This window comes from Myodes glareolus, chromosome 27, assembly GCF_982192425.1.
Source record: "Myodes glareolus chromosome 27, mMyoGla1.1, whole genome shotgun sequence".
NCBI lineage: Eukaryota > Metazoa > Chordata > Mammalia > Rodentia > Cricetidae > Myodes > Myodes glareolus.
The window spans coordinates 33,026,682-33,040,139 of record NC_142052.1 but is presented as its reverse complement, the minus strand read 5'-3'; the positions used below and the strand labels follow the sequence as shown (position 1 = coordinate 33,040,139).

The following is a 13,458-nucleotide window of genomic DNA, read 5'->3' as shown; positions in this document are numbered from 1 at the left end:
AGCAGTATCCAAAGTTGAATAACTGAAGCTTAAATAACTTTAGTTCTTAAAGTTATTTGAAGTTATACGAATAAACACAGGTTTAAACAGGGAGGGAGGCCGGTGCTAAGTCCTGGGAGGATGGAAGAAGGGACACATAGAAGCAAAAGGGGTCGCATGAGGTCGGTAAAGAACGCTAATAAAGTTTGCCCTCAGATTGGATGATGACTGGACAAGAACAGAGTCCTGAATGCAGTCTCTTTTCCCCCAGTAATCAGTATTTCCAACTTAAAGAGATTCTGTAATTGCCTTCCCTCTCAGAAGACAGCTCTGGACTAAGCCACTCCATCAAAAGGACGGACACAGGAGAGGATGGAGAAGTCAGCTTCCCAATTCTGTCGTGTTGTTATTTGAGTTCAAGGTTGTCAGACTTTAGAGGCTGGAATATTATTTTCTGAGTCCCAACACCCTGTCCTTTGGACTTGAAGGTAGTACAGATCTATTGAGGACTACATGAAGTTGTATTTATTGATCACCTCAAACGAATATGTTTAAATGCCTTCTTATTTACACACTTTAAAAGTAAAATAACCCATTCGATTTAAGAAATCAAACATCGATAAAATTTGAAATAATAAAACAGGTGGATCTCTCAAAATTACCAAGCCAGTCAAAAAGAAGAAAAAGACTACAGATAGGGAAATATATTATAGCATATGTACTTTAAACAGGAGTGAGAGGTCCCCATAAAAAAATATTGCTAGCCAGACAATAGTCTTTCCAAACACAATTAATGCTCTGACAAAGATAAATACTTTTAATTTGCATATTCCCAGACTAAACATAAATGTTTAATAAAAAGAACAAACTCCTCCTCATAACTCCAATTATATGTTGCTTGGATCTAGAGAAATAGAAAAATGATAGTTATGATAGAGGATCACTTTTTTAAAAAGGATTCAGTTAAAATTTCTTAAGTCTTACATGTAATTAATGATTGCCATCATAAACATAAGAGCTAAGAGAACCATCTCTAAGGGCTGCTAGATCATCCTCATGGCTTCCTGCTTCCAAGTCTTCTCCAGCGCTCATTTGAAACAGGGAGACTTTGTCTAAAAACCAAACTGCTTCCCCATGTCTCCACTCCTCAACCTCCTCACCATTACCCCTCAGAAAAGTGCCAGGTCCGACAGCAAGAGCTGTCTCTTACTGATATGCTCAGAACTACAAAAGAATGTGTGGTGTTCAATAAATATTCCCTAGGTTCCATCACAGCAGAGTCCACTTCTCTGTAGATTCACAGTTTAAACACATATTTTTCAAAATGAGAAAAGGTGAAGATTGCAAAGTTACAACGATGTAACTGAAAATCATTGGGGCAAACAAAAGCATCCACTGGATCTATGATATCCCATATAAAACAGTTTTTTAAAACGTTTTCCACTCTTCTAGGAATTTTTTTTCCAAGTTGATCATAAATTCATCAGACTGCTTAATATAAGCAATCAACCCTATGAAAAACCCTTACTATAAATGGAAGATCAGTTCTTTCTTTAAAAGAATTGAAGACGATACTGGTCACATGATATTCCTTACTCAGCTATTAGAAATTTTCAACTTATATTTAGAGTCCCATTAATACATTAAAAGAAAAACTTGTAACTCCTACAAATGCAAAATAATATTTCTTGCGATTAAGCAATTCTACTTGATAAATCTGATGTCCATTGACTTCTTCTACCAGAGGTAGCAAGTGAATCATTCCAAATAAAGTTTACTTACTCAAATTTTGACTTTTTAATCTTTTATTAAATTGTACTTCAAGAGAATGTTCTGCGTAAAGTAGTTTCTTACTAATTACACTAAGTAACTGTATATAGCACAGGAATAAATAACTTTGAAAGTAATTTTGTTATACAGTTTGTTCTTCATAATAAGTCAGACTTTCTCGGTAACTATGTGTATTTCCAGTAATGATCGGTATTTATACCAGAAGACAAAGTTACAATTACAGGAGTGCACCAGTATTTTTTTTATCCATGTGTTTAATATTAAATATAAGATTACTCAAGTTCTTAAGCTTTATTTATCTTTGAATACAGTACAGAATACTGGCAATGACCACGAGTTCATCCCTTAGTCATCCTCTGTGAGAGGAAGCCGTCTTTGTAAATTATTCTAAGCATGGAATGTTGGAACACGAAACCAATTTCAAGATACAGGTACACCACCTCAGTGAAAACAAAAACATGGCATTCATCCTCCTACACAATATGTGAGCCAATTAACTATGTTCTTATTTAAAAACTAGAAACCATGCATGGTTAGCATCACCAGAGTGGCTGAGAACATTTCCTAAGGTACAAAACAGACAGAAACAAATAAGAAATAGCAAATAGCACCCTGAAGGCAGCGAGACTTCCTCTGGAAGAAAAACATTCAGTTATTCTCTTTGAAAGTAAAGGTCTGAATCAATTTAGTATCTCTGCTGTTTGAAAGCAGAGCAATTTCTATGTTCAAAGTTTATGCCATTTTTCTTCCTCCAATTTGAATATATTTAGGATCCCATAGGAACAAATGTAACCTTCCTGATCTATAAATGCATTGAAGCAGACACAGTTAAATCCACTAACATTAGAGACCAGGGCTACAGCAGCCATGTCATTGGCTTCTGTAACTCTCCTGAATTCATTATTATGTTCAAACAAATAACTTTTTTGATCCTTTAGAGATTTTAGAAGATAGAGCGCAATATTGCAGCTCAAGTGACAAACTAATCAGTCTAAGTAAAATTTACATTAAAAAGTCAACATTTCCATTCCACAGTGGGGGGAAAAGATTTTGAAAGACAAGATGGTAGCGCGAATTCTAATTGGTCTTAATAATGAAAATCCAGAGTCAGATATTAGGGGGACCATAGCTGTGAGATCAGAGGCGCAGAGCAGCCAGCCACGAGTTCTCACTTCTCTGAAATCCTCAGAACAAATGGGTTATCTTGTCTCTACAAGTCCTCAGACTTGAGCTCCTATCTCCACTTTCCTGATAATCCTCCCTTTACCCAACCATATCCCTTTCTGTCTCCACCTCCCTAGCGCTGGTATTAAAGGCCTGTGACTCGAAAGTACTCAGATTAAAGGTATGAGCCACCACCACCTGGCTCTGATTCTCTCTTAGACTGGACCAATCCTGTGTAGCCCAGGCTGGCTTTGAACTCACAGAGATCCACTCGCCTCTGCTTTCCGAGTGCTGCGATTAAAGGTGTGCCCCACCACTGCCTGGTCTCTAAGGCTAACTAATGGTTAGCTCCACACTCTGATCTTCAGGCAAGCTTTATTTGTTAAAGAACAAACAAAATATCACCACAGAAGACTCAGACATTTTTTATTAAAATTAACATAAGCTATATCCTTCATTCAACAAAAGTTTTTATAGTGTTTTTCGGATGACTACATCAATATTACTTCATTCCAAATATGCTTGCTTTTGATACATTCATTATTCATGATAATGTGAGATCTAATAGGAAAGACTACAGATTTTACAGAGATGAGCTTCTTTTTTTAATATTTATTTATTTATTTATTATGTATACCATACTCTGTCTGTGTGTATGCCTGCAGGCCAGAAGAGGGCACCAGACCCCATTACAGATGGTTGTAACCCACCATGTGGTTGCTGGGAATTGAACTCAGGAGCTTTGGAAGAGCAGGCAATGCTCTTAACCTCTGAGCCATCTCTCCAGCCCCCAGAGATGAGCTTCTTTAAGTCATTTATCATTCTTCTTCTGTTTGCTCTGTTACATTGACCTAGTCACCTTAAAGATTTAAGCTAAACCTTCATAAATACTACATACTACAATGAAGTATACTACACACTACTCAAAACAGGTATGTGCTTCACTGCCAATGGGCATCCTACCAGCTGAAAGTAAAATTAACTATTTCACAAAGTTTCACGCTTCACCAACTAACAAGTTCGTGAATTATAAATATTCAAACAGACAATAAACTAACACATAAAAACCAACAAAGCTGAGCTCGGTGCTAAAAACTTAACACGGAACTAATTATGTTCATATTCAACATATAACAAATACTAAAATGAGTCAATCCCTCGGTGGGTCCAAAATCTCTCAGAGAAAGAACCCGTACAGAAATTGTCGTGACCATCAATAATTAGTCCCTACGTTACAGATGTGTATTAGTCCCTCAAATGCTGCATCCAAGAAAAGAGCACTTCCGTGGTGGCTCACACCTGGAATTCCAAAACTCAAGAGACCGAGTGAAGTGGTAGATTGCCAACGATTGCCAACCTTAACTACATAAATGATGACATAGAAGCCACTCCGGGCTACACGGTTACATACTTGCTCAAAAGCGGCAAATACTAATAGGCAAATTATTAAACAGTTGAACAAACACAACTTTGCAAATATCATTGTTAACATTTCACAAAGGAAAAACATCGGCTAGGCTTAAAGAAAAAAAAAAAACGTGTTTTGAATATAAAGATTAAACCCAAAACAGTGAGTTTACTGCTTATTCTTTACCGTTTAACAAAATAACCCAGACTTTAACACAACAAACTTTCACTCAGTGCCTTCAAAAAATGAAAATCAAAGAATGAAGGGGCCTGGGACATCCTATCCTTCTAGGCCTGGCTGACATGCAGCTCTCACACCAGTCTGCCTGGTAAGTGTATCTCGCACGCCTCCTCCAAGAAGACTCTTTTTTCAGCAGATTATTTATTACAGAGATCCACAATGGGTCAAAATACTGAGAATAAATAACATGAGGCACCCAGTCTCAAATGAAACATTTTCAGCATAGCTCACACACCTACGGCTCAAGGCAAACTGTGCTAGAAAAGACAGAAAGACTGGAAGAACCAGAGAACCAGGACATGGGCTCTGGATAGCAAACTCCAGACATGACAGAAAAGCTGTACCCATGGAATCTCAGCAATGTGGTCTCCTAACAAGAGCGACACAGTGGCAATACCAGCTGACGTGTCCACATGGATTTGTACATTTCACAAGGTTCCAACCCCTAGATGGGGAGCTACAGTCCACCTTTGGCTGCTCAGGGCTGAAAGACAGGATCCCTGATAGGTTACCCTATCCCAAGTGGTCATCCTAAACACATCTGTACAGCAGTAACACTAAAGGGGACCAGTGGGGTGCCTTTTGTATGGAGGGGTGTAATTTATATATACATATATATGCAACAGTAATAATTTAAAGAGATGAATTTGAAACAATGTGAAAAGAGGAATAGAAGACGTTAACGAAGCGAGGGAGGAGTAGAAATGATGGAAATACAACACTTTAGTAAGAAATCTCAAAAACATTTACAACATTAAAAATGAAACTTTATGATCAAGCTATAGCTATGAATAAAATGCAAAAATTAATTTTAAAATGTACAAACATATTATGTGTGTACAAAAGATATAAACATCCCATAAACCCAGTTGACTGAGTGAGAAAGCTCATGACCTTTAAGACTGAAAGCTCTTAACGTCATTTCATTTCTTTAATGAGCTTGGAGCTGTGTAAAGGAAAGTTTCTTTACTTTGCAAGTGGAAAAACTGAAGTCACAGTCAGGAAAGATACTTTACACAGGGTGATTCACAAAGTCAATCTCAGAGAGAAGGGTGATATTTACAACCTCAAACTCCCACTGCCAGAAGAAATATCAACCACGATTCAGCTCCCATGCTCACAATAGTAGGCCCACCTCACTGGGTAACAAAATGAGAGACAGACGACGAAACAGAAGCGATGTCAATATAAAAAACATCAGAACTGCAAATAAGACACCTAGTGCCTGGCTAGCCTGGAATCAGAAAGCAGTACGTGCATGTGTGAAACACTGAGATCGCCCCAATTAGTACTTCTTCAGGTAAGAGAAGGAGATCTGTTTATTCGGGTCACTTCTGAAACACAAGAAAGAAATACTAGATGAACTTTCCACTTTAATTCCATGACCCCAAATTCCAGGCGATTTGAGAATAATTGAATTATTTAATTTAGGCGGAAAACCAGCTGCTTAGAACCGGTCTTGAGTTCTTACTGGCCAGGAGAACAAAGACGAAAGGTCAAGGTCAAAGGACTGAACTTGCTGCTAACTATGGGCATCTGGAGGAGACTTGGTAATAATGCAAGCACACGCATCATCAGAGGAGAGGGCACCATAGCAATTCCAGAGAAAGAATGAAAAGTGTCACACGTCCCTCCTCCACGCCTACTTGTGATAATCAACTGCATTCTAGGCTTAGCTATTTTTTTTCCAAGAAGACTCCCAGTCATTTAAAATTTTTCATTTCAAAAGAAGCCCCTTATTTCAGAAGCAGTACCGCCACCAACCCATTGCAATTATTCCCTACAACTTTCCCAGTCTCTTTCAGGCCTGGCTACTGAGCTTAGTATAGTTTGGCTGCCCGCCAGATTCCTCTCTTCTTTCCTTGTCAGTCGTAAAAACTTGGAAAATGCCCCTAGACAGCTCAAGGAGAGCGTTTAATTATGCGGTGGAGCAATACCTTAGCAAGACCGTTGTTTCCAGAAAAGCTTGCAGCCACCAGCGTCTGAACTCTCCCCAATCGGTGGGTTTTCTAGCAAGGCTTATTTGTTTACAAGGGGGAAGGAGGAGGGAAAGGTTGGCAGAGCAAGCAGGCCATTTGCAAATCTGAAAATTTTCCAATTTTTTTCAGGGTTTCCCACCTCTCACCATTCACTCTGTCTTCCAATCTGCTCTTTAACGACCTGATCGCCCATATGGACTACATAAAACCATCGGTATCCTGGCCTCTGCAAAACCTAGAATGAAAAGGGTAGCTAGAACTGGCATCGTCTAGAAAGTTTTCCTTCTTAAACATTGGTGCAACATCTTTAAAAGAAGGCACAGAATAAATGTATTACACCTTCCTCACCGACATTATGTTGTTAAACTTACAGATTGATACAACAGAGGTACATTTCTAGGTGCAAACGAAGAAAAGCTCTGTCGAGAAAAATTAAGGCAGGAGGGGGGTATCTTGTCAGCCCACACTTGGGAGTTTCCCCAACACCAGCTATGTCTTCCTCGCTCTACCTTGGCACGCTATTTCTAGCTGCAGCGTCCAGCTTCCTGTTCAAGTCCCATTCAACATTGTAAACACATTCCAAGAAAACTAGACTGCCCAGAGCTCCCTCCTCACACAGGGAAGTCAGGCCAGCAACTTGAGGAGAGTGAACCAGCTGGACTGTCTTCTGAGCGAGGTAGAGAGCAAGGCCACTACCGGGAGTTGAACCCGAGCAAGCAAGCTTGCCAAGCCAGGTCCCACTAACGCAACGCCCGCAGAAGCGGGGATCTGAAACGCCCAGCCAAAGGGCAGTTGCGTGGACACCGCCCCACACTGGGGCCCCTGACCGCGTGGGGCTTTAAAGTATCTACGGCCCGGATCACGAGCTTCTTGCCTCCCCGCCCCCTGCCCACATTTTCCCAGCGACCCAACAAAAGCGAGACCAGGCTGGACGAAGTTGGCTCTCTCGGGTCGCCTCGCTGACCCAGCGATGCCTCCGCTCGCTGGGCAGCGCCTGCTCAACGCACCCGCAGCGGGATGGTCCAGCGCCCCACCGCTCGCTCCCGGCCCCGCGCGGCATCCAGGCGAAGTTCCCCCACGAGGGGCCAGCGGGGGGCTGCGGCGGGAAGGCGCTGCGCGGGGGACCCTGGGCTCCCCCACCTCCCTCCGGCACTGCCCCCGCCTGCAGCAACAGGTCCCAGCCTCCTCCCCCGCCCGCCGACTCCCTGTGCCTTTGGGGGTCCGGATCGGTGCAACCTGCGGGCAGCCGCAGCCCCGCGCCCTCCCCACCCTCCCCGCTGACCGCGCCCGTTTCCCGGGGTCTTTTCCCGGTCCCGCGCCACCTGGCCGGAGCTGCCCGGACCCTGACGGACGGACGCGTAGGCTTCCTACCCTGGCTCCGCAGAGGGATGCGGCCGCTCGGCTGGGGCAGGCACGGGAACTCCGGGGACCTTGGCCCGCGGTCCCGCGTCCGTGGAGGACAAGGAAACTTTGTGGACGTCTGCACGGCGCTTGTCCCGGGACTCCCGGGCTCCGGTCCCCTCCCTCCGTCTCCTAATCGGCCGAAGCCTGAACTGGCGCTGGCGGCGGCCCGGGCTGGGTCGGGACTTCCAGTCGCTGGGGCTGGGATCGCGGGGCTCCCCCTCTCGGCCAGAAGAAAACTCCTTCTGCGCACTTCGTCCGCTCTCCTAGGGACCTTGCCTGGGTTTTCTGCAGTACCGGGAAACTGTCTGACTTTTAAAGGCAGACCTGGAGGGTAAAAGGTGTAGAGAGAAAGAAACCGGTCCCCCCAGGAGGGACGGCCTTACCGGGTTCTTAATCCAAACGGAGCAAATACGCGGCCCCGCCCCACTCCGCCAGTGCCGTTTCCTTTTGAACCTCCTTCCAAAGATGCTGTTTCTTAAGAATTTAAAACACCTCTGCGGTCTAACAAGGGGGAAAGGGCCCCGGGAAGGGCATAAATATGAGTGAGGTATGGCCTCTCCGAGCCTCCATCAGGAAATACTGTCATTGCGCTGACTAGACTTTTTCTTTTATAAATATTTTTTTCTCTTTTAAACTCAGCCAGGATCTTTGCACATTAGCCTTCCCACCCTACCCCCCAAAAAGAAGCAGCAGGAAAATTGCCTCAGCAACCACGTTGTGTTTATTTGCGGCCTTTCTATGCTTACCTCAGAATTCAGAACTTCTCTGTGGAGTTGGAAGGATAACACAGCAAATCATTCTTAATGAGGCCGGTACTCTGAATGGGAAAATAATAAAAACGTGTTGTCCTAGGAAAGACCCTGGCTACAGTGATAAATCCCATTCTATGAACCCGTGTCAGAACATGTCTTAACCTCTTCATTTGCCACTGCTAGCATTCAAGAGGACTTTTAATCCCTTCCTTCCTCTACTCTAAGCTGAGATTTTCCTGCCTTCACAGATCTAACTCCTCTGGAGTTCCTGAAGCTACAATCCATATTCCCCCTCTCAGTAAAAGGCCTCTTTCTAGCCTCCTCCGTAGTCCTTGGCTGAAACAATTTCCCAGAGATCTGAGGTAGTCCTGCCTCTAAATCTGTGTTCCCTGTCTATGAGGAAACAAACTGTGACTGAAATGATATGCACCATTAGACCGATGGATGGAAACGCATGAATCGCCACAACTGTCCCTATCCAACAGCTGCACAGTGTTCAACGTTGTTTGCTTTTGCGTTTTCTCATAATATGTAAATCTCCAAGTTAGTTATTGCTTAGTTATTTTATAGCCTAACTTACAATATGAACTTCTTTATGAAATGGCTTGAAGGCGTAAAAAATTTAAGGATATTAGAACCTATTTATTTATTTATTTTTGACTTTTCAAGACAGGGTTCCTCTGTCCTGGAACCTGTCCTGGAACTCAACTCCGAAGACTACACTGGCCTGGAACTCACAGAGATCCACCTGCCTCTGCCTCCTGAGGGCTGGGATTAAAGGCGTGCACCACCACGGCCCGGCTAGAAGTAAGTCTTTAGCAGCCCTAAAACAAAGCAGAACAAAACTTTAAATCAGATTTACAAGAAGGAAGACAAGGAAAAAGGTTGTGGCCGCCTGGCAGGTGACAACCACTAAATAGTACCTAATTCTACCCATCAAATTACCTCAGAGTGCCAGCTAAAAGTCTTTCTGTTCGTCATGTTGCCTGGGGTCACTCATAAAAAGCTGAGCAGCCTTTAGATGCAGCCATTCATAAAACACCGAACAGCTTTCTATTAATTTTAAATTTAATGTTCCTGCTCAGGCCAGGTTTCAGGTTTTTTCTTTCTTTCTTTCTTTCTTTCTTTCTTTCTTTCTTTCTTTCTTTCTTTTTTTTTTTTGTTCAGCAAATAAAAAGAGAGTTGACCAATTCCTACTGACTGTTGCTGGAGGCGGTGTCACACCTCTGTAGTTTCAACACTCTGGGGCTGAAGCAAGAGGACAATTCCTGACAATCACACTCTGACAGGAGTTACCACCACCTAGACAACAAACCTCTGGATGTGTCTGTAAGGGCCTTTCTAGAGATGTCTAACTGAGGAATGAGGGTCCACGCTGATTCCACAAGCTGGGGCACCCATTCAGTACAAAGGAAAAGCTGAGAAAAATGAGTTGAGCACCTGCTAGCTAATCCCTTGCTTCCTGGCTAAGGACACAAGACCGGCTTACTTGCAGCACTGCTGATGTATGGTAGAGAAGGTAGGAAGGCAACCGTGATGGAGTGTAGCCTCAAACTGGGAGAAAAAGAAACTCTTTTTCCTTAAGTTCCCTTTGTTAGGTTATTTGTATCAGCAGTGAGAACATAACTAATACAATCAAGTTTGCCGCCAATCTGAGGTATTCGAGGAGATCGTGTCTAAGAAAGAAAGAGGGGGAAGGAGAATAAAGGAAATAAGGAAGGAAGGAAGGAAGGAAGGAAGGAAGGAAGGAAGGAAGGAAGGAAGGAAGGAAGGAAGGAAGGGAAAGAGAAAAAAGAAAAAGAAAACATTAAATTGAAAATTACCTCTTATTTTTGATTAACAAGTACCATTTCACCAAAAACCACAAAAATAGGTTGATTATTTAGCTCCATGTTTTCGCAAATGTGTTTTTTAAAAGTAACTGATAGCGCTTTCTGAAAGGAAATAAACACCAAGATGGCATTAAAATCTCAATGGTGGTTTGAAAGAAAATGGTCCCCACAGGAAATGGCTCTCCTAGGAACTCTGGCTATGCTAGAGTAGGTACAGCCTTGATTGGAGGAAGTAAGTCACTGTGGGTGAAGGCTTTGAGGTTTCCTTAGCTCAATCTTTGCTCAGTGAGACACTCGGTCTACTTCCTGTGGCCTGCACATCAACAAACAGCAGTTCATTCTCCCCCTATCTACTTGCGCACCGCCATGTTCCCCGCTATAATGACAATGGACTAAACCTCGGAAAATGTAAGCCGCCACCTCAATTAAACGTTTTCCTTTGTAAGAGTTGCCATGGTCATGTTGTCTCTGCACAGCAATAAAGACGTGAACGACGACAAAATCTTAGACTGGGCCTCATTTGAAACAGGGAACACGCGACAAGGGCAGCCAAGGCCAAAGACCCTTGTGATTCCTGGGGCATTCAAGGATGCCCATTGTTAAGTTAACACTTGCTCCACACTCCAAGGCTTTCCTGAGGTCACTGGTCATATTTACTCCAGTAAATATCAACCCTGAAATGGAGTGTCCTATAATGTCTCCTCTGTCTTTTTTATGCTTGTAAAGCATTTCACCAAAGTCATCAAACACACAACACATGCACACTCATCCTTTTCACTTTCTTTTATTGTATAAAGTGTTTTGTTCATCCGCCCCCACAAAATAATAACTAGGTGTCCAATGCCACATACCAAATAAATGATTCACTCATTACCAGTCATTTTAGAATTCAGCACAATACTGGTCAAATAATATGGAAGATGGAACTTTTAAAATGCTCCCTTTCCAGGTGGAAAACAGCCAGTTTCTCTCTCTGGTCAAGTCAGGAGAGCCTTTGATCCTGAAGAAAGGCATGTCTTTTCTAGCTACAAATTCACCCTCAGCTCCCAGCATTTACAGGGCGTGCTTAGGAAGAGTCATTTTGCATGAAAGTGAGATATAAGATACCATAGAGCTTTTTCATTTAACTATTACAGTATTCAGTCGATTGAACATTGTTAATCACCTCAGACTTTAATCATTTAAAGTATCTATTTTGCCTAATTCCCTTCCGTTGTCTCTTCTTCCATTCAAAGTTCATTCTCTTTCCAGTTTACATTTTCATCAGTTGATCTTTGGAATCAATCTGTTTTCTTATCACATCTTTCTCCTCCTACCTTTGAACCTGCCCCTACCTCTTCTTACATATTAATCTTACATATCACGTCAACACATTTCATTATCCATTTTCTTCTTTCGATCCAGGAAAGGTTGCTTTTCCATCGTGAAAGCACCTGACTTCTGCACCCATGCTCACGCCTCTGTCTCCCACCTGGGAAATCACTGCTTGATAGCGTCCCAGTTTTTGTGTGGGACGACAGAGCACATAGCACTTGGAAAATGGGAGGAGGAGGAAGGAGAGCACAGGTCTGGATACACAGTCACCATTCTGGTCAGTTCAGGAGCATTCTAGACTGGAATAAGAGAGTATCATTTGTGAAATGCCACCACCCAGACCTCACACCAGGGAAGGCGTGGCTTTATGACTAGGATTGGTGTCCTCAGACTGCATTCCCGCTGCAGTGTTCACGGGGTTACGAAATTTGCTCTAAGCAGTTTGTTAGAAACTTCTGGTTTTAGAAAACATTTTGCTACTATACTTCAAATGCCAAAATATACCCAAACAGAAATCTATTTTTGTATGTAGAATTGGTTAATCTTTCATCAATGGAGTTGAACATAAATAACAAAGTGATTTTTGACAAATAAAAGTTTATTTGAAAATGAGAGTTTTCAGTCTCTCATTAGAATAATTAGTCCATCATTTTCGTCAGAACTCTATCTCACAATTTATCTACACCTGGTGAAAGGAACTGACAGAAAAGCAAAGCAAGACACCTACATGCTTCATATTGACATCATGGGATCTAGGAAAATTTCATCATACTTTAAAATGCAAAGGTGACATTGACTCTGATCACCACTAAAAACCCCCATTCTCTGGGTATCTTTTCATTTCTGTTTTAAAATAATTCTTGGGCGTCTCTATAAGAGACAATCTGTCCTAGGATTTTGAGAACAGAGAAGTCTTGTTGGTTCTGAGTCAACAGTCTCTCTCTCTGGTCAACAATCTGAGAATGCAGAGATACTTGCTATCAGTCTGATAGGAACTGGCTGCTTTACAAGGGTATGACTGCAAACACCATTGTTCAGTTAAAAATGAAAGCTGCCTGGAGCAATTCACGGCCACACAAATCCTTTACATCAACTGACTGTAAAGATGATCTCTTTGCCACGTAAGAGAGAATTCCTAAAGGTTTGTATGTGAACTCTGAAGTCCACAAACACAATGATATTTGAATATCCGCACATTTCAAAGTAAAGAATAGAATATGTTTTCATAGCAATCAATAAAATGTAGTTATATTTTACTAGATTTTTATTTAGTTCTATGAGTTTGAATAAGAATTAATAAAATGTAAATAAACATGGGTTCGTAATTAAAGTCTCAAATATCTTGCAGTTTCAATTTCGTTTATTAAATTAAGTTTCAGTTATTGTAAAGGTGAAGTTTAGGCTAGTATTTTGTTTTAAAGAAAAAAGTAAAACGAAGTTTTGAAACAGGCTCTATAATGAAGCATCATGACCTATATTTGTGCATTTTCAGGGGGAAAGGGAGCATGGGGGAGCATGGGATCTCCTACCATCAATTTCTCCTTTTTATCCCAGTCCTGTGCCTCCCTGTCCCTTACGATTGCTGAAGCTTGGAA

General features: G+C 42.1%; 1 protein-coding gene across 2 annotated transcripts in view; it reads right to left on the bottom strand.

The window, feature by feature from the left end:
• Nucleotides 1-8,461, bottom strand: part of Gulp1 (GULP PTB domain containing engulfment adaptor 1) — a 251,534-nt gene extending 243,073 nt beyond the window's left edge. Inside the window, exon 1 of one of the 2 annotated variants that reach the window (XM_085684069.2) lies at nucleotides 8,349-8,461. The gene's annotated coding sequence lies outside the window, so the exon portion shown is untranslated. Of the gene's footprint in view, nucleotides 1-7,932; nucleotides 8,326-8,348 lie in introns of those variants that run through there. The other variant, XM_048456002.3, reaches the window with a different exon arrangement.
• Nucleotides 8,462-13,458: the final 4,997 nt, after the last annotated feature.